This window comes from Triticum aestivum, chromosome 2A, assembly GCF_018294505.1.
Source record: "Triticum aestivum cultivar Chinese Spring chromosome 2A, IWGSC CS RefSeq v2.1, whole genome shotgun sequence".
In the NCBI taxonomy this organism is placed as follows: Eukaryota; Viridiplantae; Streptophyta; class Magnoliopsida; order Poales; family Poaceae; genus Triticum; species Triticum aestivum.
Window position 1 is genome coordinate 16,710,797 of NC_057797.1, and position 22,555 is coordinate 16,733,351.

The 22,555-nt window shown below is 49.1% G+C and overlaps 1 pseudogene; it reads right to left on the reverse strand.

Annotated features, from left to right (window-relative positions):
- The window catches only part of LOC123191345 (uncharacterized), a 44,120-nt pseudogene that overhangs the window by 16,020 nt on the left and 5,545 nt on the right, over window positions 1-22,555 (reverse strand).

Genomic DNA, 22,555 nt, shown 5'->3' on the forward strand with positions numbered 1-22,555 from the left:
CAGCATTCTTGCTTACAACGGCGCCTCCGCACTCTGCGTGCCGTCCCTCAATCATCTTCGGCTCTACCTTAAAGGTCTTGAGCCATAATCTGAAGTGAGGAGTAACACGGAGGAATGCTTCACACACGACGATGAATGAGGAAACATGGAGGATGGATTGCGGAGCTAAGTCGTGGAATTCCAGCCCATAATAGAACATCAGCCCCCTCACAAAGGCATCCATTGGGAAGCCTAACCCCCGAAGGAAGTGAGACACGAACACCACGCTCTCACCAGGCTGGGGACTGGGAATAGCCTGCCCCTAAGCAGGTAGCCTATGCGAAATTTCGCCGGTCAAGAACTTGGCCTCTCTCAACTTTAGCACATCCTCCTCCGTGACGGAGGAGGGCATCCGTCGGCCTTGAAGGTCGGAACCGAACATTGTCGAACGTTCGAAGCGATTGAAATCTAGAGCCTAGGGTGTTGGAACTCGAGTCGACGGGCGAACTCGTTTGAGATTGAAAAGGAGTAAGGCCTTGCTCTCTTTATAAGAGGTTGAATACCAAGGGCCCTCCCCGTAACCGTTTGGGAGTCGCCTTTAAGCGAGAAAACATGCTAACGGGCACGATTGGGTTACCCACGTCCGTATTGATGAGAATCCCATAAATAAAGGGGTCACGATCTCTGCTTTGACAAGACGTGCCAAGGACACCGCCTCGCAAAATGCGCTGAGGTGGGAAGTAAAAACGATTCGAATAAAGTTATCCGGTTTCAAAAGTTGAGGGACTAAGTTTTACTAGTTTACAGTTGAGGGACCATTTCAATACTTAAGAAAGAGTTTAGGGATGAAAAATATACTTTTCCCTTTTTTTTGCTTCTTTCTCGTTTTGCCAAGTAGGGAATATAGCTCCTCTTTAAAAAAGAAAAGTAGGAACTGGGCAAAAGTAGGAACAGGGCTCCTCCTCTGTACTTGTCGCCGCGATCAAGGAAGAAACTTAACATGGAGTAACGTATAACACAATTATCACAAAGGAGCGAGGGAGAGTCCCGTGCCGCTCCCGCAAGCGGTCCGGGTGCAACCTAGCTGTTCGCCGCCGACACCCCACACCTCGCCTTTCCCCTCACTCGCTGCCGTCAGGCAAAGACCGTGCACGCGTTGGCAGTGGCGGGGCCCTTTGATACGTCCAAAACGTATCCATAATTTCTGCTTGCTCCATGCCACTTTCGGGTGATATTGCTATGATATTTATACACTTCCATACAATTTTGATCATATTTGTACTAACCTACTAACTCAGTGCACCCCAGTGCCAGTTTCTGTTTTCTGCTGTTTTTGTATTTCAGGTTTTTCCATTACGAAAACTATCAGAAAAATTCCAGAAAAAATATATAAAAAATCAGCGTTTCGGAACCTTCCGGAACCCCGAAGCTCAGCCGGAGGGGGGCCACCAGGCGCCGAGGCGACCTGGTGGCGCGCCCCCCCCCCTAGGCCGCGCCGTGGGGCCGCCTGGGCACCCCTGATGCCCTCCGACGCCACCCTTTGGCGTATATTTAAAGCACGTCTCGAAACCCTCGGGACGGGAGCCCTTTTCCACGATCGCATCTCTGTTCCGCCGCCGCCGCGCTTCCAAGATCGGGAGCGCCAGGAGAACTCTTCCCGGCACCTTGCCGGAGGGGAGGATCGCCACCGGGACCTTCTCCACCACCATGATCGCCTCCCGGATGATGCGTGAGTAGTCTCCCTTGGACCATGGGTCCATGACCAGTAGCTATGTGATGTTCTCCTCCCGTTCTTGTGCTTCACTAATTAGTCCTCGTGAGCTGCCCTACATGATCGAGGCACATATGTAGTCCTTATGCTGTTGGTATGATGAGTTTGCTGGGATCCGATGGATTATGAGATTATGTTCAGATTGTGTTTGAGTAATATATTTGATTTACCTCCTTTATATTTTAGTTCGTGAGTAATTCTTGCATGTTCTCCGTTACCGTTTATTGCTTTGGCCGAGTAGTAGATCGTAACTCCAAGAGGGAACGTCATGCTCGATTGTGGGTTCATGCCCCTCGATGACTAGCTTGAGTGACAGAAACATGAGTCTAGGGGATGTGATGTTGCCACAAGGGGGAAAACAACAGTGCTTGTGCCCGCGGGCGCAAGGATTGTTTACTTTACGCAAAGTATTTTAATGCAGTTGTCTGTTGCTTTGAGTTTACACTTTGGGTGGGGATCGCAACTTAATACCAGCGAGATGTTCTGGATAGATATCTCAAGGTGGATGATTAGTAGTAGATGCAGATGGATTTCGGTCTACTTACCTTGGCGTACTGCCCATGCTCTGAACCTCGACCAATCTTGCAATATGGTTAGCAGTCATAATCCTGTCAATTGCCCAGCTGTAATTTGTTTACCTCGCATAGCTGTTTTATCGTCTTTTGGGACAGACATCACTAGTGAACGTCATGGCGCCCCGGTCCATGTTCACATCATTGGTCACTTTGCTATTTACTTTCCGTTGCTTTTACTTTCCGCTTTTACTTTCCGCAGCACTATCCATCACCATTACCACTTGCGTTTTGACCCCTTTGTAAACTACAAGGCCGGAGGGATTGACAACCTCTCTGTACTCGTTGGGGACGAAGGTATTTGTTTTGTGTGCAGGTCCACGTCGATTGCTAATCCACGGTGCCGTTAGCGATTGATACCTTCTCGTTGAAACTTGGAGTCTCTGGGGATTCGATCCTTGGTATCTTTGCCAAGGGAAAACTTCCGCTACGCTGCATCTCAAACCTTACACTTGGGGTAATCAACGAGGGGCGAGAAGCCATCAAGGGTGTTTTCTGGCGCAGTTGCCGGGGACTCCGCTCTTCGAGATAGGGGAGTTGCACGTTTTCCTTTACCTTTGTTTTTTTAGTCTTGTCAGTTTACTTTTCAGTTTTTGCTTTAGTGTCTTGCTTGCTTGCTGCTATGGGTTCCACCGAGAACACCAAGTTGTGTGACTTCACTAGTTAAGCTTATGGAAAACCGTGCTATTGGATCGTTGCTTGCGGGAAGACGCCCCACACCTGTAGTGGTTGCTCCTCCCCCTACTGAAATTGTGCCCTATAAAATACCAGCTGGTATTATCAATTATGTTTTGGCTAATCGTTATGCAGGAGACAGACATCCCGGTGAACACTTGCTATATCTGTCACAATTATGTTCATTATTTAAGCTTGCAGGTGTATCAAGAGAGTTTGTCATGAGGAAATTGTTTGCCGTATCACTTATAGACAAAGCTTCAGATTGGTATAAGCTTCTCGATAACTCACACTTGCTTGATTGGCAAGAGCTTATCTCTCTCTTTTATACTAAGTTTCATCCTCCTCATGTGGAGAGTAAGAGTACCGTTTTGCATGTGGATCATGGTAACAATGCTTTATGTGATGCTTATATTGTTGATTTTATTCGTGATCCCACTGAAAATTATTATGAGAAGGGAACATATGCTTATAGATATTTCAATAATATCAAGTTCCCTCTCTTTATGGTGAATATTTTGAAGTTATGCTTTTTTTGCCTTCCTATGCTAGTTGCTTTGTGCTTCAATGAATTATTCTATTGCAATATTCCTATGCATAGGAAGCATGTTAGGCTTAAATGTGTTTGGTATTTGCTTCTTGGTGCTCTCTTTTGTTCTTCAACTCTTATTCCTACGAGAGCATCATTAAAGTCTTAAGCCTATCTTTATGGCTATAAAGAAAGAGCTCTAGGGAGACAACCCTTGTTATCTTTGCTTTCAGTTTGTTCTTTCAGTTTTAGTGGTCTTGATGTTTGTTACTACTGTAGCATCATCATTGTATCTTTACTTTTCAGTTTTGTGCCAAGTATAGCCTCTGATTGCAGGAAAGATCAAGAGTTGTGACATGCTGTCCAGGAAACAGATTCTGTCCTCGTACAGAAAAATTCGCATAAAATCACCAGATCATCTTTTTGGTCTGAATTTTTCCACAACGTGCTCTATATAATTGTCTTTCAGGCGTCTGTTCTGAGTTTTTTGATTGGAGTTGCAGAAGTGCCCCGAAAGAATCATTTACTGCCTGCTGGTCTGTTTTTCACAGATTCTGTACTGTTTTGCCTTTTCTTCGTTTTGCGAGAACAACAACTCATACGCCAGTTAAAGGCTGGCGAGAGTATATTGACAAGGGTGAGGCAAGAGAAGAATGATCTTCAAGATGCCAACACCAAATTGGATGTCGAACTAAAAGATGTTCGTGCCCAATTGTCAGACTCCACAAAGGATAATCGGCGACTTCGACGCGGCATCTTTAGTAAGTCCTTGAACGAACTCTCGAAAAAAAGTTTGGCGAGGAAGTCGAATAACAGCTTTATGTCTGCAGGTATGCTTACAGGTCGTCCTGCAGAGGAGATGCCCGGTTCTACGGGCGACCTTCTTCCCGAGCTCTTGCAGCTGCATAATAGAGTCCGGCAGGCGATGCAAGGCGTCGTTCGGGCATTATGGCCTTCCTACTCCGTGCCCGAAGGTCTTGGAGATCTTGCAGAGAAGCTGAACGGAGCTCGGCAGCGCTTCCAGTTGTGGAAGAAATCGGCCTGCCGGCAAGGCGCTAGGGAGGCCTGGGCCATGGTGAAGACGCGTTATACCAAGTCTGACCCGAACCATATGGCCGAGGTCGGACCTGTAGGGCCTAATGGGAAGGAGATCCCTGTAAGCTTAGTATACGGCCAAGTAGAGTTGGCCGCAAAGTATTCCCAGTAGGACTGTAAATTAGACAGCCTGTTAGATGGTATAGAAGAGGAATACAATCAGTCACAGTGACTGTGTGATTAAAATTGACATATGTAATGCCTTCTAGCTGGATTGTAGATCGTTTGTCGTTGCCGACCTTTTCGCTTCGACCTCGGGACCTGACGGTCCGGAGTGTGTCCGAATACCATAATGGTTAAAGAAGAACCACGGTATCCATGGAGACCAGGCGTAGGGGTCATTAGTGCTTTATCAGACAAGTGCCTAACTAGTTATGTTATATTACATGGTTAGTAAGAAACATCTTCCAAAGAGAATAGTTCCGTTAAGGGTTCCTTTCGCTGGGGTGGCGTGCCCTAAGGTGCACGTCCGGACTGCAAGTGCAAAAATCATCTGGGGGCATGTAGAAAATAAAAAAGGTTCATCTTTAGTTCACCGACCGAATATTCCCTTAAGAACGCTAGCTTTTGGCTTCACCCAGTCTGAGGTACACATCCGGCTTATCCGGCAGTAACAATCGCAGAGGTGCTCCCTTTACCACCTAGCCGAACAATCGGGAACGTAGGGGTAAGCACAGGAGCCAGGCAACCCAGCTTGGCAAAAACTTAAGTCATATCGATGCATATAATGGTGAAGAAAAGGTGCATGCGGAAGTCTGACGCATGCGTTGGGTGTGAAACCCATATAAACAAGCTTCTGTTAAAGAAGCCCCCAGGTTTAAGGAGCGCGGGTAGCGCATCACTTAATGAGCCCTTAAGGGCTAAAAAAGAAAAGAGTAGGAGACAAAGTAAAGAAAAATGTATGAATGTAAAAATGGACAAAGGAAGGAGACAAACACGGAGTCCGGCGCTAGGCGTAGAATCTTCGGAGACGTGTTGCGTTCCATGGGTTCGGCTCGAGTCGGTTGTCCGACGCGTCTCGCAGGCGGTACGCTCCACCGGTTAGGACTTGATCAATGATGAACGGACCTTCCCATTTGGGCTTGAGTTTGTTCTTTTGCTTATCCGGCAGACGTAGAACTAGTTCACCAACATTATAATTTTTGGCTCGTACTTCCCTGCTTTGATATCTTCGAGCTTGCTGTTGATAAAATGCGGAACGGGCTTTAGCCACATCTCGCTCCTCTTCTAGAGCGTCCAGGTTGTCCTGCCGATCAAGCTCGGCTTCTCTTTCTTCATACATGCGCACTTGGGGTGAGTCATGAATTATGTCGCAGGGCAGAACTGCCTCAGTGCCGTACACCATAAAAAATGGTGTGAATCCGGTGGTATGATTTGGCGTGGTTCGGAGCCCCCAGAGTACGGAGTCGAGCTCCACTACCCAGTGCATATTGGATTCCTGAAGGGACCGCACTAATCTGGGTTTGATGCCGCTCATGATGAGACCATTTGCGCGTTCGACCTGAACGTTAGTTTGTGGGTGATAGACAGAAGCATAGTCGAGCTTAATGCCCATGTTTTTGCACCACAGCTTTACTTCATCAGAGGTGAAGTTTGAGCCATTGTCGGTGATAATACTGTGGGGGACACCATAACGGTGTACGCCCCCGGATATAAAGTCTATCACAGGTCCGGATTCGGCCGTCTTGACAGGCTTGGCTTCTATCCATTTGGTGAATTTATCCACCATGACCAATAGGTATTTTTTCTTGTGGGTTCCACCTTTAAGGGGTCCCACCATGTCAAGCCCCCAGACCGCAAAAGGCCAAGTGATGGGGATAGTTCGGATGGCATTAGGTGGCATATAGCTTTGGTTGGCAAAGAGCTGACAACCGACGCATCGTTTGACTAAGTCCTGAGCGTCTGCTCGGGCCGTCGGCCAATAGAAGCCTGTACAGAAAGCCTTGCTTACAAGGGACCGAGCTGCAGCGTGGTGGCCACCGAGTCCGGCGTGAATTTCGGCCAATAGACTCCGCCCTTCCTCTTCGGAGATACACCTTTGAAGGACTCCTGTGGCGCTTTTCTTATATAGCTCTCCCTCGTGGACTCTATAGGCTTTAGACCGCCGTACTATACAGCGCGCCTCATTTTGGTCCTCAGGGAGTTCCTGCCTAGTAAGGTAGGCTAGGAATGGTTCTGTCCACGGGGCGATGACCGCCATTATGACGTGGGCTGATGGTGTGATTTCGGTGGAAGGGCCACCGATTATATCTGATTGTTCGGCGTGGTTATGTCCGGGCTGTTGTCCGAAGGTTCCCCCTCCCATGTCACGGATGGTTTGAATAATCTTTCGAGGAAGATGTTGGGGGGGACCGCATCTCGTTTTGCTCTGATGTGTGCCAGGACATCCGCTGCCTGATTATTTTCTCGGGCGATGTGATGGAACTCCAGGCCCTCGAACCGAGCCGATATTTTGAGCACAGCATTGCGATAAGCTGCCATCTTTGGGTCTTTGGCGTCGAAGTCGCCGTTTATTTGTGATATTGCGAGGTTTGAGTCCCCTCGTACTTCTAGGCGTTGAATGCCCATGGATACTGCCATCCGGAGACCATGTAAGAGGGCCTCGTATTCGGCTGCATTATTGGAGTCCGTGCATATAATTTGGAGTACGTATTGGACTGTATCTCCCATAGGGGACGTTAGAACAACGCCAGCCCCCAGTCCGGCCAACATTTTGGAGCTGTCGAAATGCATGATCCAGTTTGAGTACGTGCCGTACTCTTTAGGGAGTTCGGCCTCTGTCCATTCGGCGACGAAGTCGGCTAGGTCTTGTGATTTAATGGCACGCCGTGGCTTGTAGGTTATATCAAATGGGAGGAGCTCTATGGCCCACTTCGCTATCTGGCCCGTTGCATCGCGGTTGTTAAGAATATCGTTGAGTGGTACTTCTGAGGCTACTGTTATAGAACACTCTTGAAAGTAGTGTCGTAGCTTTCGGGACGCCATAAACACCGCGTATGCGATCTTTTGGTAATGCGGGTACCATGATATGCATGGTGTGAGGACAGTGGACACGTAGTAGACTGGCCTTTGAAGGGGTAGTTTGTGTCCGTCCGCTACCCGTTCGACGATGAGTACTGCGCTGACAACTTGATGAGTTGCGGCGATGTATAACAACATGGGTTTGCTGGTATTTGGCGCGGCCAGGATGGGATTTGTTGCCAAGATGGCCTTTATTTCCTTGAGTCCGACCGTGGCTGCGTCCGTCCACTTGAAGTGTTCGGTGCGCCTTAAAAGGCGGTAAAGGGGTAGTGCCTTTTCTCCCAAGCGGGAGATGAAGCGGCTTAAAGCCGCCACGCATCCGGTAAGTTTCTGAATTTGTTTGAGATCTTTTGGGACATCCAATTGTGACAGAGCCCGGATTTTGGCTGGATTAGCTTCAATTCCTCTACCGGATACAATGAAGCCCAGGAGCTTTCCGGCTGGAACGCCGAAAACACATTTTTCCGGATTGAGCTTGATGTCATATTTTCGTAGGTTGTCGAATGTAAGTCTCAAGTCGTCCACTAGAGATTCGACGTGTCTTGATTTAACGACCACATCATCTACATACGCCTCCACTGTTTTGCCGATCTGATTTGCCGGACATGTTTGAATCATGCGCTGATATGTTGCGCCGGCGTTTTTGAGCCCGAAGGGCATTGTGTTGAAGCAGAATGGTCCGTACGGCGTGATAAATGCTGTTGCAGCTTGGTCTGATTCGGCCATCTTTATTTGATGGTAGCCGGAGTATGCATCGAGGAAACACAGGGAATCGTGTCCTGCAGTGGCATCGATGATTTGATCGATTCGGGGCAGGGGAAAGGGATCCTTTGGGCAGGCCTTATTAAGGTCTTTGAAGTCGACACACAGGCGCCAGGATTTGTCCTTCTTTGGTACCATTACCAGGTTTGCTAGCCAATCCGGGTGTTTTATATCTCTAATGAATCCGGCTTCCAATAGTTTGGCTAGCTCCTCTCCCATGGCCTGTCTCTTTGGCTCGGAAAAACGCCGAAGGTCTTGTTTGACAGGTTTGAATCCTTTCTGGATATTTAAGCTGTGCTCGGCCAGCCTGCGTGGGATACCTGGCATGTCTGAAGGGTGCCAAGCGAAAATGTCCCAGTTCTCTCGTAGGAACTCGCGCAGTGCGGCGTCTACATCAGGGTTTAGTTGTGCCCCGATGGAAGCTGTTTTATTAGGGTCCGTTGGGTGGACATGGAATTTGGCTATTTCGTCCGCTGGTTTGAAGGATGTGGATTTGGATCTCTTATCGAGTATCACATCATCCCTATTAACCGTGGATCGCAGCGCCGTCAGTTCTTTGGCCGCTAAGGCTTCAGATAGTGCCTCGAAGGCCAATGCGGCTGTCTTGTTTTCGGCGCGGAGTGCTATGTCTGGATCACTAGCGAGAGTGATGATTCCGTTCGGCCCGGGCATCTTAAGCTTCATGTACCCGTAATGGGGTATAGCTTGGAAGACTGTGAATGCTTCTCGTCCTAATATAGCGTGATATTCGCTTTTGAACGGGGCCACTTGGAACGTGATTTGTTCGGACCTGTAATTATCCAGAGTGCCGAATACCACATCCAGTGTGATCTTTCCGGTGCAGCGCGCTTCCTGACTAGGGATTATACCTCTAAAGGTTGTGCTGCTTCGCTCAATGCGGTTCCAGTCTATTTCCATCTTTTGAAGGGTTTCCTCGTATATGAGGTTCAATCCGCTGCCTCCGTCCATGAGTACCTTTGCGAGTCGACAGCCGTCCACTATGGGACTGAGTACCAATGCGGCTGGTTCTCTAGCTGTTCGGAATTTAGGTTCGTCACTCGTGTTGAAGGTGATGGCCGTATTGCTCCATGGATTTATTGTCGCTACTTGTTGGACTTCGGTGAGGCTGCGAAGTGCTCTTTTTCGCATATTATTTGATGCGAAAGTCTCCGAGATTGTAAGAACGGTACTGGAATTCTCGGGCTGGTTATCTTCGACCTCTGGAATTAGGAGATCATCGCCAATTTTGGCCACCTGCCGGAGTATCCAACATGCCCTGAGGCTGTGTGTTGGTGCGGAGTCCACTGCACTATGAATTTTGCAGGGTCCATCTAGCCACCTTTCTAGTACGGTTCCATGTTCCCTAGAGGGTTTTGATTTTTTGTTTAATCCGGACGTCTTACTGTAGTGCGCCCCTTTGATTCGGACGGGATTGCTATTCAGGGCCGGATCATCCCAAAATTTAATTTCGGTTTTCCAAGCACTTTCCATTGCGCAGTATTTCTGCAGTATGGACGCCAAGTCAGCAAAACGCGTGATATTACGGCGACTTACGGCGTTGAGTATCCCCTTGTCCATGCAGTTATTGCAGAAAATTGAAATCGTGTCTCCCTCGTGGCAGTCCTTTATCCTGTGCCTAAGCAGGAGGAATCTGGCCCAGTAATGATGTACTGTTTCTTCAGGCCTCTGCTTAACTTGGGTGAGATCGCTTGGGATTGGGCGAGCGGATCTTGTTAAATTTGATACCTCGCCCGGTTTGCTGTTCGGAAGTCGAACAACCTCCGGATTCGAAGATCCGGAGCCTCGGATGTTACCCGGTTTGCCTGATTTTAAGTTCAGGTCTTGAACTACGTCCTCCCCTCCGTGGATATCCAGCGTGGAGGGTTCCGGGATTCGGACGTACCTAGTCCTTAAGATTGATGAGGGGTCGCCGCATTGTGTCTCCACCACGGCAACGTAGTGGGTAGCTCGGGGGGAATTGATTTCCCTCTGATCGGGTTTAAGCCCAACCTGGTCGTAATTTGTGGCGACCCCCAAGGCAGCAATACGATCCAGGAGCTCGTTTACGGAGGAGAGCTCCACCGGATCCAACTGTTCGGCTGATGCCGGACTCATGTGGAGATTGTTTTCGATGACCCGAGAGGTCACCGTCGGCGCAACGGCCGACGGGGCGGTCATGAGGAAACCACCCAGCCGGAGGGTCTGACCGGTGGCCAAAGCTCCCCCTGCGACGGCGCCGTCTTTAAAGACGGGAAAAGGCATCCTTCCTGATCGCGACGGCACAGAGGAATTCTCAATGAAAGCACCAATGTCGGTGTCAAAACCGGCGGATCTCGGGTAGGGGGTCCCGAACTGTGCGTCAAGATCGGATGGTAACAGGAGACAAGGGACACTTTATTTTACCCAGGTTCGGGCCCTCTCGATGGAGGTAAAACCCTACTCCTGCTAGATTAATATTGATGATATGGTTAGTACAAGAGTAGATCTACCACGAGATCAAGGAGGCTAAACCCTAGAAGCTAGCCTATGGTTATGATGATGAATAATGATCGAGATCCTACGGACTACAACCCTCCGGTTTATATAGACACCGGATAGGGTTAGGGTTACACAGGGTTGGTTACATTGGTAGGAGATCTTGAATATCCGCACGCCTAGCTTGGCTTCCACGCCAAGGAAAGAACCTTCCGGACATGGGACGAAGTCTTCAATCTTGTATCTTCATAGTCCTGGAGTTCGGCTGAAGGTATAGTCCGGCTAACCGAACACCCCCTAATCCAGGACTCCCTCACCCGCGCTGAGCTTTTTCTCCGGCTATCCCCACGCCACCGCCCCACCAACGCCCCGCCACTGCCGGTGACCACCGCCCCCATCCTGAACCCTAAGATAGTTAGTGGGGTACCTCTCCGGCGAGCCCCCCTCCCCGCTGCGGCTGGTTCTTCCTTCACCCCGGCGAGCGCCCCCCCCCCCATCCCCTGAAAATCGACTGACCCAAAAGTCGATTCAGTCGACTGAAGTGTAGCTAAATCGAAGCAGCATCGCAAGCAAGAGCAAGAGCGAGAGCAGCAGCGCGAGCAAGAGCAAACCAGGCAGGGGACCGAGAGCAAGAGCAAAGCAGCAGCGCGAGCGAGAGCTAAAGCAGCAACAGCTCCTACTGATGTGGACGTCACCGTCGAGGGAGCGACACCGTGGAGGAAGTGGCCGGTGACGCCGCCGTGGATGGAGTCGCGCCGTGTCAGCTCGGGACCGAGCGCCGGCAGCACCGTGAGATCGAATCAAGAAGAAAATGCGGCGATTAGTGTACAACCTCTTTGGTGGCGCCGATTAGGCCGCAGCTTCATCCGAGGAAATGGTGATGATGATGCTCTTCCGGTGGTGCAGGTGAAGACGGCGGTGTGGGAATGGAGGTGGCGCGAAAGACGAGGGGAACGTCGGGGAAGCTCCTTGGAGGTGGAGGACGGGGTGTCTGAACCGGCGGGACGATGAGATCGATGATGGATCCTCATCCGGTACGGTGGATGAGGGACGTCGAGGTGTTGTTGTAGACGACGTCGTCGGGGAAGAGGTTCTGGCTGGGTGGCCAACGGAGCAGGGTGTGGGGTTTCGTCGGGAGTTTTCGTGGCCTCAGTGTACGAATGGGTGGGCGGATGGGATGGCAGTGGGGAACCATGGCTTAGAGACGCGCTTGTCCGATTAGACGCGCGTTTTGGGATTTCACAGGAGGTGGAAGTTTCCGGGTGCGTTGTAATTTCGGAATAGCAAGGCGTGGGTTTAGATGGAGGGAGTTGTCGGAGCACAACGAGACAAAGATATATCTTAAATATTTCGGGCTAACAAGGCGCGGGTTGAAATTTCCGGACAAGCCTAACATGTACTGTACCAAATCAATGCGCACTACGAATGTCATTCAAAACTTTGAATTCATGTTATGTTCAATTAAAATATTTCGCTACGTGTATAATGCATGCAATCTACTACTCAAATGAACGTTTTAGTGCATTCCAAACGTATATACTACCGCTTCAATATGAACTAAATTTGAATTCGTTTCTCTATTTGAATAAGATCTACAGTAATGATTGTTGTGAAGTCAAAGCATTTGAATTCATTTCTCTGTTTTAATAAGATCTACAATCATCATTATTGTCAAGTTAAACCATCATTTGTGTATTATCTTCACAGCACACCACATGATTAGGCTCGAGTTACATATGAACTATGTGTACTATATGAACTCGAACTAGATTTTTTAAATCTAATTTATTTTTATTTCAAATCACATTACATTTCTAGCTCTAGCTAGATCTTCATAATCTAAACCATGTCTCATATGTATAATGTGTTTATCACATTATGTATGGTGCCCCGCCCCCTACGCCTACAAGTATTTAGATGTGAGTTGCAAACACCACACATTACCACAAATTCAAATAAAATGTGAGAATGTTCGATATATAGTATTGTTTAGATTGTTCGATATTTAGTTGTAAGCTGCAAACGCCACACATTATCACAAATTCAAATAAAATGTGAGATTGTTTGATGTATAGTATGGTTTAGATTGTTCGGCATTTAGCTGTGAGTTGCAAATGCCATGCATTATCACATTATGGTATAACATGTGCACAGCACGTGTATCACCGCTATATTCATGCATGCAATGTTTAAAACACTATGATCTCCTATTCAAATATATGAATCCGCTTTCATATCAAATTATGATCTATGTTAGTCTCTTACACCCACACCATCCTCTAACCTTCGTAGCTACCACTAACTTTCTCTCGTGTATGCACACGCCCTCCTCGCCCTCCCCCTCCCTCGGAATTCTATCCACCGGGCACATTCATTTTTTTCTTTACGTCGTTCTCCCAGAGTCTCCACAACTCCTTTCCGACACACACTGATCGATAAACCTCTCCAGCGATGCCTACCTACAACATACACACACACACACACACACCTTCAATCTCCTCCTTTATGTGTCCTTGCCTCGTGTCTCTCATACAGTCAGACACACGTGTAAACTCTCGCCCCTCTTTTCATCGATCTCACAACCGCACACTCCTCCCCATATCTAGCTAGTAGTTGGGCCTCTCGCACCACCTCCTAGCTCCATTATCTATGTCTATCCGTCTCGCTGGGCCTTATTTGCCTCTAACAAATGGACGTACACCGACTGATCTCTCGCTATACATATAGCTAGCTAGGTCCTCATAACTCGTTTTTACCCACACATCAATCGATCTACCTCATTAGTTGTGTCTCTCCCTTCCTCCGACAAACAACAATTGATCTACCGATCTAGTTAGGTTTTCTTACCAAACACATGGTTCTCCTTCATCATCCATGGATGCGTCCCGACAGATCTATCACGCACAGGAACCCCACTCTTATTGATAACATTGCAGTTCCACCCTTAGTTTGTCTAGTAGGCCTCTCCCACCATCTTCGAGAAGCAACTCCATCACCCATCCAACACTCTACCCATCTCCCTCCCTCTCCCTCCTTCTCTCTCTCCTCTCTCTCTCTCTCTGTCCCATCATATTTCCCGTCCTTCAGTTATGTATGGATGTCGACCGATCTCCCTCAAGACATAGCTGGGTCTCTCCTTCTCAACACATATACGAGTCATTCTACCTCTATAGTTAGGCCTCTGCCTACCCCTCCCCCCCCCCACACACACACCGATACATCGAGCGCTCTAGTCATGTCTCCCTGCCACACACAAACTTGACATGTGCCCTCTAACGTTACGGTAGGCCAGTCGCCCTATATCTTTGACTTGCACACACACACAATTTCGATGGCTCTCTTCATCGATCTCGCACCTACCCACTTGATCCTCTCTTCGACTCTATCGATAGCTATGACCCCTCCCTCTCTTCTCGTGGATTGCCCAACCCTCTATGTATGATATGGATAGGCCTCCATTTCACACACATTGCATGCAAAACTTTGTTTGAGATGTCATCGACACATATTCCCACAAATAATTCATGAAATCAACCACCCACCTCAAAACAAAAAAACACTCACGAACGCGGTTTGTATCTCTCTCACACACACACGTAGGTGGGGGACGTGCACGAAGAGAAGAGGTTCGTGCACGGCGCACGTACTCCCATCTCTTTCCCAACAACACCCGCGCGGGTACACGGTGGAGCTTATTTCTGTACGAAAAAGGCAGCCCACGTGGTAATTTGGCACGTGTACTAGTTATCCACTTGGTGGAGGGAGGATCGTCTACCACGGGTGAACAAACAAATTGCGACTTGACGTGTTATGTTAAAAAAAGAGGCAAACCATGTGGGGTCTACCTTAGAGGCAAGGCTCTATACACTAGAGTACTTTTGATGTGTCTCGTCAACTCGCAAAACGAGGAGAAGCTTGCTTAGTACGCCGTCTCCCCCGCCCACGGGCGCGGTGGCTCGCAGGATGAGGTGAAGCTTGCTCCGCCTTACGCCCGCTCCCTCGCCCATGCGCGCGGTGGCTCGCATGACGAGTAGAAAAATTTACTACTCCCTCCGTTTACTCCTCGTCCCTACTACCTTGGTTATAGAGATTATATCATATTGTTTGGAATATATATGTCCTTTAGTAGATTTCAATACGAACTCCTAGTACATACTCCAAACACTCATGTATACAGACGTATTTTAGAGTGTAGATTCACTCATTTTGCTCCATATGTAGCACTCTCCCTCGCCCCTCGACCCTCGCCCACGTGGTGGACGTGCAGCAATTCATTCGGTCTCATATAGCCAGAACGATATATACTGCAGTACCATTATTGCTCGACTTCCCGAAGAGGCAAAGAGCCAATCACAAGGTTAATATTTTGGAGATGCCAAGCGCAAGGTTATTGGAGAACGAGTAGTAGGTGCCGCGTCAATTATAAATAAAGTTTTTTTTTCTTTAGTGGCACGTACGCAATATGATAGGTTCATATGGAGAGAAAAGGAAACCGCTCCACTATATACATAGTCAGGACGGGCCAGCCTACACGGTAACTTGCTGAGGTTGCTCTCTTCACACTCTCTCGCACAAAACGACTGTGGCCACATCTCTAACATCCCGGCGGATCACGTCCGCTTGGGGAAGGGGTGGATGCTTAGTGTAGATGTGGTGGTCGTCGCCGACGGCGAAAACCCACTATCGGCACATCCCGATCAGGGGTCCCCGCCGTTCTCTCTTACAAAGACGATGAGGTTGCCTTTGTCCCTTGCTCACTGCAGCGACGTGGGCAGCTGCCGCCTCCCTCCTCAAGGTTGAGCTACGTCCCTCAGTACAACTCCCTTTACAGCCGGCTTGCACCACTGCTCCAGCTTCCCACATCACTCCCTGTGGATTTCTCTACTTCTTTGCCCTGCACATACCTCTACTGGCTTCTACGTACTGTATTTGTGATGAGTTTATGTCTCATCAACTAGTCCCAGTAATCTTATTCTAATCACGCTTCTTCAATTTCTTTGCCACAGGGATGCTCATCTCGATTTTGGTGAAACTGCACAAAATGATCCGATGGTCAAAAGGTTGCAAACTTCATTTATTAGGAAGCTCGAACATTGCCAGCAAATTGAAGCCTGGTCAGGGTTCACGGTTCAAGGGCTAGGGACTGCATGGATCGTTTTTTTCTTTAGCTGCCTCTATTCCAAAATAAGTGTCAACTTTAGTAGTAGTACAACTTTGTACTAAAGTTTGCACAAAGTTGAGACACTTATTTTGGAACGGAGGGAGTACATATTTGCTATGATCTGTCAATCATTGAGATGCAATAGCATGCATGTTAGTCTCCTTTGTATTTGATGAAATGTTGCAACGGGCAACCTTGGACGCAAGATACATGTAACAGAAGCTAGAAGCTTCATAGCATTGTACAAATTTATCTCGCTGATAAATTACAGTACGTACTATACTAGTACTTCTTCCGTTCCTAAATATAAGTCTTTGTAGAGATTTCACCATGAACCACATGCGGATGTATATAGATGCATTTTAAGTGTAGATTCATTCATTTTGTTCCGTATGTAGTGGAATCTCTACAAAGACTTATCTACTAGTAATAGGTAGCCCCCACTAGTAGGAATTCTCTATCCTCTCCTTGAGCCACATCATCAAAATTGATGTAGCCGTTAGATGAAGTAAATCAGTCCATAATAGCCGTCTGATCTAGACGTTGAGAGGCTCCGCACTAAGCCACATGCAAGCATGCAAAAATACCGTGGCACATGCATGTGAGTGGGTTTTAAATCACATCAACATGTCTGCATGCAAGCATGCACCGGTAGCATGCATGTAAGTGAGCTTTTAAGTCCCATTAACATGTCAAAAAGAAAAATATAATCCCATTATGCAGTAGGAGTTGGCTGATCTTTTTTCCTTACGTGGGATGATCTAAATGATGATGGGAGTTTATTTAGTTTTGCTACCACATTTGTCATGCGGTTATAGAGTTTTTTTTAGTTCCATGAAATCGATAATTTTGCGCAGAGAGATATACCGCTGTTCTGCGGCAACGCGCGGGGACTCATCTAGTAATATTTAGGAATGGAGGGAGTAGTACTATGTAAAGAGTTAGGTGTCGCACGGTGATACTGTGAGGTGGGTCATGTAATCACTGAGTCTGCGTGTTTTCACTGCTCTTGCACGCCTCCGCTGTAAGAATGGAGAAAATTGTAATCTAGTAGTAGTACCTCCTTTCGCCAAAAGCGTGGGACATCCAGCAGTCCTACCACCTCAGTAATAAGGACCAATGAGCCGTCAAATCACATAGACCAAGCAGTAAGTTGGACGGACGAAGCAACCATCATTGTTGCGCCAGTGAGAGGTCGCGTCCACTCTGCCTGGGCATGAATGCAGCACCGATTCTTTGGAGCAGCGCTGACCGTTTCGGGCGGGAAGCGCGCGCGGGCGATGGAGGGGCTTTGGGTGGGCCAGGCTGGTCAGGAGCGGGCGTGGCAGCTGTTCGCATGTCCCTACTGGACACGCCTAGAAACGAGAGGATGCACCGACTCCCGCGGCTAAAATCGTACACTACACAACATCTCTCTGTAGGAGTAGGTCGATCTGTCGCTCTCTCTAACACACACATGCTGTTAAACACACACACACGCACACACACGCGCGCGCACGCGCGCACCTTGGTACCGATGCACCTTCTAACGTGACTTATTACACCTAGACGGAGGGAGTAGTAAGTATACGAGATACGGTGGCACACTGAATTAAGCCGAATACCAGTGCCCAAAATTTGTGTGCATGTTATAATAAGGATTCACTTAAAATAGTACGTGAGCGAACAAAGGGATCAATTGGACAGTGTTCCTGAGCAATAGCGAGATGTGTGAGGTAAGATACACCGCTAGCGCTTTTAATTTTTCTTATTAATTTGTTTGTTTCACCCTCTGACTGGTGGGACCCAACGTACTACGTGGAGAGAGGTAAGGTGACTAAGGCTGCATTATTTCTGCACCACTGTGGATAGTCTTACCACCAAAGCCACATGACACGATTATGATTGAAATCCCAATGACTCCCACACACACAAAAAAACACGGCATGCTTGTCACACGAATGCAGGAATGTATAAAAGGTTATTTCCCTCTTGTTGAACATAACGGGAGGGTTGTGTAGCTGGTTAGCCTGTTCGCTCATCAAACTTGAGGTCTCGGGTTCGATAACTACACTTGAGCATAATTTGTGCCAGGAGGATTCTTTGACTGGTCAAAATGTTTTCTAGGGTTTGCACGCTTCACACTCTCTCTCCAGAATATATATACACGTTGGAGCCTCAGCGCTTGTAGTTGCTCTCTTCACACTCTCTCGCACTCTCCCGTTGGAGCCTCAGCGCTTGTAGTTGCTCTCTTCACACTCTCTCGCCCTCTCCAGATCTAAAAAAGACTTCGTTGGCCTCTCTCTCCCCTCACTGCTGCTCAAAGAGCCGGCAGGATCCGTCCGCCAGGAAGGGAAGGAAGCTTAACGCTGTCGCCGTCGGCGAGGGACTACCGACGCAGCTGTTCACTTTCCACCCAGTGGCGGCGCGGGAGGGCCTCCGACCCCTTCTTCTTCCCCGCCGTCCCATCGCCCACCAAACCACGCCCAAGAACCTTAAGGTATAATTTACTTACTTCACATGCATTGCGCTAGCTACATGTATACTGAGGGAGTCCTGGATTAGGGGGTGTTCGGCTAGCCGGACTATACTCTAAGCCGGACTCCAGGACTATGAAGATACAAGATAGAAGACTCTGTCCCGTGTCCGGAAGGTTCTTTCATTGGCGTAGAAGGCAAGCTAGGCGTGCGGATATTCAAGATCTCCTACCAAGGCAACCGACTCTGTGTAACCCTAACCCTATCCGGTGTCTATATAAACCGGAGTGTTTTAGTCCGTAGGACGGAATCATTCATTATTCATCATAACCATAGGCTAGCTTCTAGGGTTTAGCCTCCCTGATCTCGTGGTAGATCTACTCTTGTACTACCCATATCATCAATATTAATCAAGCAGGAGTAGGGTTTTACCTCCATCGAGAGGGCCCGAACCTGGGTAAAACAAAGTGTCCCCTGTCTCCTGTTACCATCCGACCTTGACGCACAGTTCGGGACCCCCTACCCGAGATCCGCCGGTTTTGACACCGACATTGGTGCTTTCATTGAGAGTTCCTCTGTGTCGTCGCCTTCGGGTCCGATGGCTCCTTTGATCATCAGCAACGATGAGGTCCAGGGTGAGACTTTTCTCCCCGAACAGATCTTCGTCTTCGGTGGCTTCGCTCTGCGGGCCAACTCCCTTGGCCATCTGGAGCAGATCGAAAGCTACGCCCCTGGCCGTCAGGTCAGGTTTGGAAGCTTAAACTATACGGCAGACATCCGAGGAGACTTGATCTTCGATGGATTCGAGCCACAGCCAAGCGTGCCGCACCATCTCGAGGGACATGATATAGCTCTGCCCCCGAATAGTGCCCTGGAGGCCGCACACGCTCCGGCCCCGACCCTCGATTCGGAGCTCGTTGCGTTCGTTGAGGATGAACGGTTGGACATCACCTCAGGGGCTGCGATCTCAAAGGCGATCGAGCCGAACGACAGCCCCGCGCTCCGCATGGCCCATGACTCCGAGGAGCCGGACTCTTCCCCGAGTCCCGAAACTCCCTTGCCCCTGCCGATCGAATCGGATTGGGCGCCTATAATGGAGTTCTCCGCCTCGGATATCTTTCAGCATTCACCCTTTGGTGATATACTGAACTCTCTCAAGTCTCTCTCTTTGACAGGAGAGCCCAGGCCGAACTATGGCCTGCGAGGTTGGGATTCGGACGACGAAGAAATTCAAAGCCCGCCCACCACCCACTTAATAGCCACTGTCGACGACTTAACCGACATGCTTGACTTCGGCTCCGAAGACTTCGACGGTATGGATGACGAAGGAGGAGACGAAGAAGAGCCAGCACCTGTAGGGCGCTGGACTGCCACCTCGTCATACGACATATACATGGTGGACGCTCCGAAAGACGGAGATGGCGATGGAACAGCGGAGGATGGTACCTCTAAAAAGCCTCCCAAACGCCGGCGTCAGCGGCGCCGCTCTAAATCCCGCCAAAGCAAGAATGGTGATTCCGGCACAGGGGATAACACTACCCCAAATAGCGCCGAAGAGCACCAACCCCAGCAAGATTCGGCACAGGAAGATGGAGAAGCCAGTCCCCATGAGAGGGCGGCAGAACAAGAGGTTGAGGATGATAACTATATGCCTCCCTCCAAAGACGAGGCAAGCCTCGGCGACGATGAATTCGTCGTACCATCAGACCCAGCCGAACAAGAGCGTTTTCAACGCAGGCTCATAGCCACGGCAAATAGCCTAAAGAAAAAGCAGCAACAACTTTGAGCTGATCAAGACTTGCTAGCTGATAGATGGACATAAGTCCTTGCGGCCGAAGAGTATGAACTCGGACGCCCCACCGAAAATTATCCAAAGCACCGGCCGCTCCCCCTGTCAGAGGAGGAAGCACAAGACATGGCAGATCGGCCACCTCGTGGCCGCGACAGGGAAACCTGCCGAACAACCAAGCAAGCCATGCCCCGCCGCCGCTTTACCAAGGCACGGGAAAACGAGCCAGACCTGCGAAGCGTACTGGAGGATAAGGCAAGGAAAACAAGATCGACCTATGGATCGCGCGGACGCCCAAACCTTCAGTCCGGACAACATAAATCCGGCCGGGCCGAAAACAACAAGCACGGCTCTGCCGAGCTGCGTAATGACATAGCCTAGTACAGGGGCGCCGCACACCCACTATGCTTCACAGACGAAGTAATGGATCATAAAATCCCAGAGGGTTTCAAACCCATCAATATAGAATCGTACGATGGTACGACAGATCCGGCAGTCTGGATCGAGGATTATCTCCTCCATATCCATATGGCACGAGGCGACGAACTACACGCCATTAAATACCTCCCACTTAAGCTTAAGGGACCAGCCAGGCATTGGCTTAACAGCTTGCCTGCAGATTCGATCGGTTCTTGGGGAGACCTGGAAGCCGCATTCCTTGAAAACTTCCAGGGCACTTATGTGCGACCGCCGGACGCCGATGACCTAAGCCACATAATTCAGCAGCCAGACGAATCGGCCAGGCAGTTCTGGACACGGTTCCTAACAAAGAAAAATCAGATAGTCGATTGTCCGGACACGGAGGCCCTAGCGGCCTTCAAGCATAATATCCGTGACGAATGGTTGGCCCGGCACCTAGGACAGGAAAAGCCGAAATCCATGGCCGCCCTCACGACACTCATGACCCGCTTTTGTGCGGGCGAAGACAGCTGGCTAGCTCGTAGCAACAACCTATCAAAGAAAACCGGTAATCTGGATAAAAAGGACCAAAGTGGCAGGTCACGCCGGAGTAATCAAAAGCACCGCGTTAGCAGCGACAGCAATGAGGATACGGCAGTAAATGCCGGATTCAGAGGCCATAAATCCGGTCAGCGGAAGAAGCCATTCAAAAAGAATAACCAGGGCCCGTCCAGTCTGGACCGAATACTCGACCGCTCGTGCCAGATTCATGGCACCCCCGAAAGGCCAGCCAATCACACCAACAGAGATTGTTGGGTGTTCAAGCAGGCAGGCAAGATAAATGCCGAACATAAAGACAAGGGGCTGGACAGCGATGACGAGCAGGAGCCCAGGCCGCCGAACAGCAAAGGACAGAAGGGGTTTCCCCCGCAAGTGCGGACGGTGAACATGATATACGCAACCCACATCCCCAAAAGGGAGAGGAAGCGCGCACCACGGGACGTGTACGCGATGGAGCCAGTCGCCCCAAAGTTCAACCCATGGTCCTCCTGCCCGATCACTTTCGATCGAAGGGACCACCCCACTAGCACCCGTCACAGCGGTTTCCCCGCATTGGTTCTCGACCCAATAATTGACGGATTTCATCTCACAAGAGTCCTCATGGACGGCGGCAGCAGCCTGAACCTGCTTTATCAGGACACAGTGCGTAAAATGGGCATAGATCCATCAAGGATCACTGGTAGAAAAAGAGGCTTCCATACGCCGCCATTAGTCCCCAAAAGAACCGAACCGCGACCAAAGGGGTCTTTAGTCGCGGTTCGGGAGAAGACCCGCGACCAACTACCTGGGCCCAGCGCGCTCGGTCGACAGCTGGCCGACGGGAGGGGCTTTAGTCCCGGTTGGCCAGGCCAACCAGGACTAAAGGTCCTCAGGCTGGCCCGAAGGCCTTTAGTCGCGGTTGGCCAGGCCAACCGGGATTAAAGGTTAGACCTTTAGTCCCGGTTGGTCTGGCCAACCGCGACTAAAGGGATTTGAGGCCTCATTTTCAAACTCTACCCCCCCCCCCCCGGGATCGCCTTTTTCAGTCTTAGAAAAAACAAAAGAAAATTATGGAAATGTCAAAAAAAATAAAATAAAATAAGTTTTCCATGTGATATGTGGTCTAGTTGTTGGGAAAATTTGCAAATTTGAATTTCGACTTTATTTGCAAAATCTCTCGAGAATTTGTAAAAATGGGCATAACTTTTGCATACTAACTCGGATGAAAAAGTTTTTTATATGAAAAATCATCTACTCGAAAAGTTACATCCGAAAACCTAACAGAAACCTAACAGAATCCCCAAAAACCTAACAGAAAAAAAGATACGGGG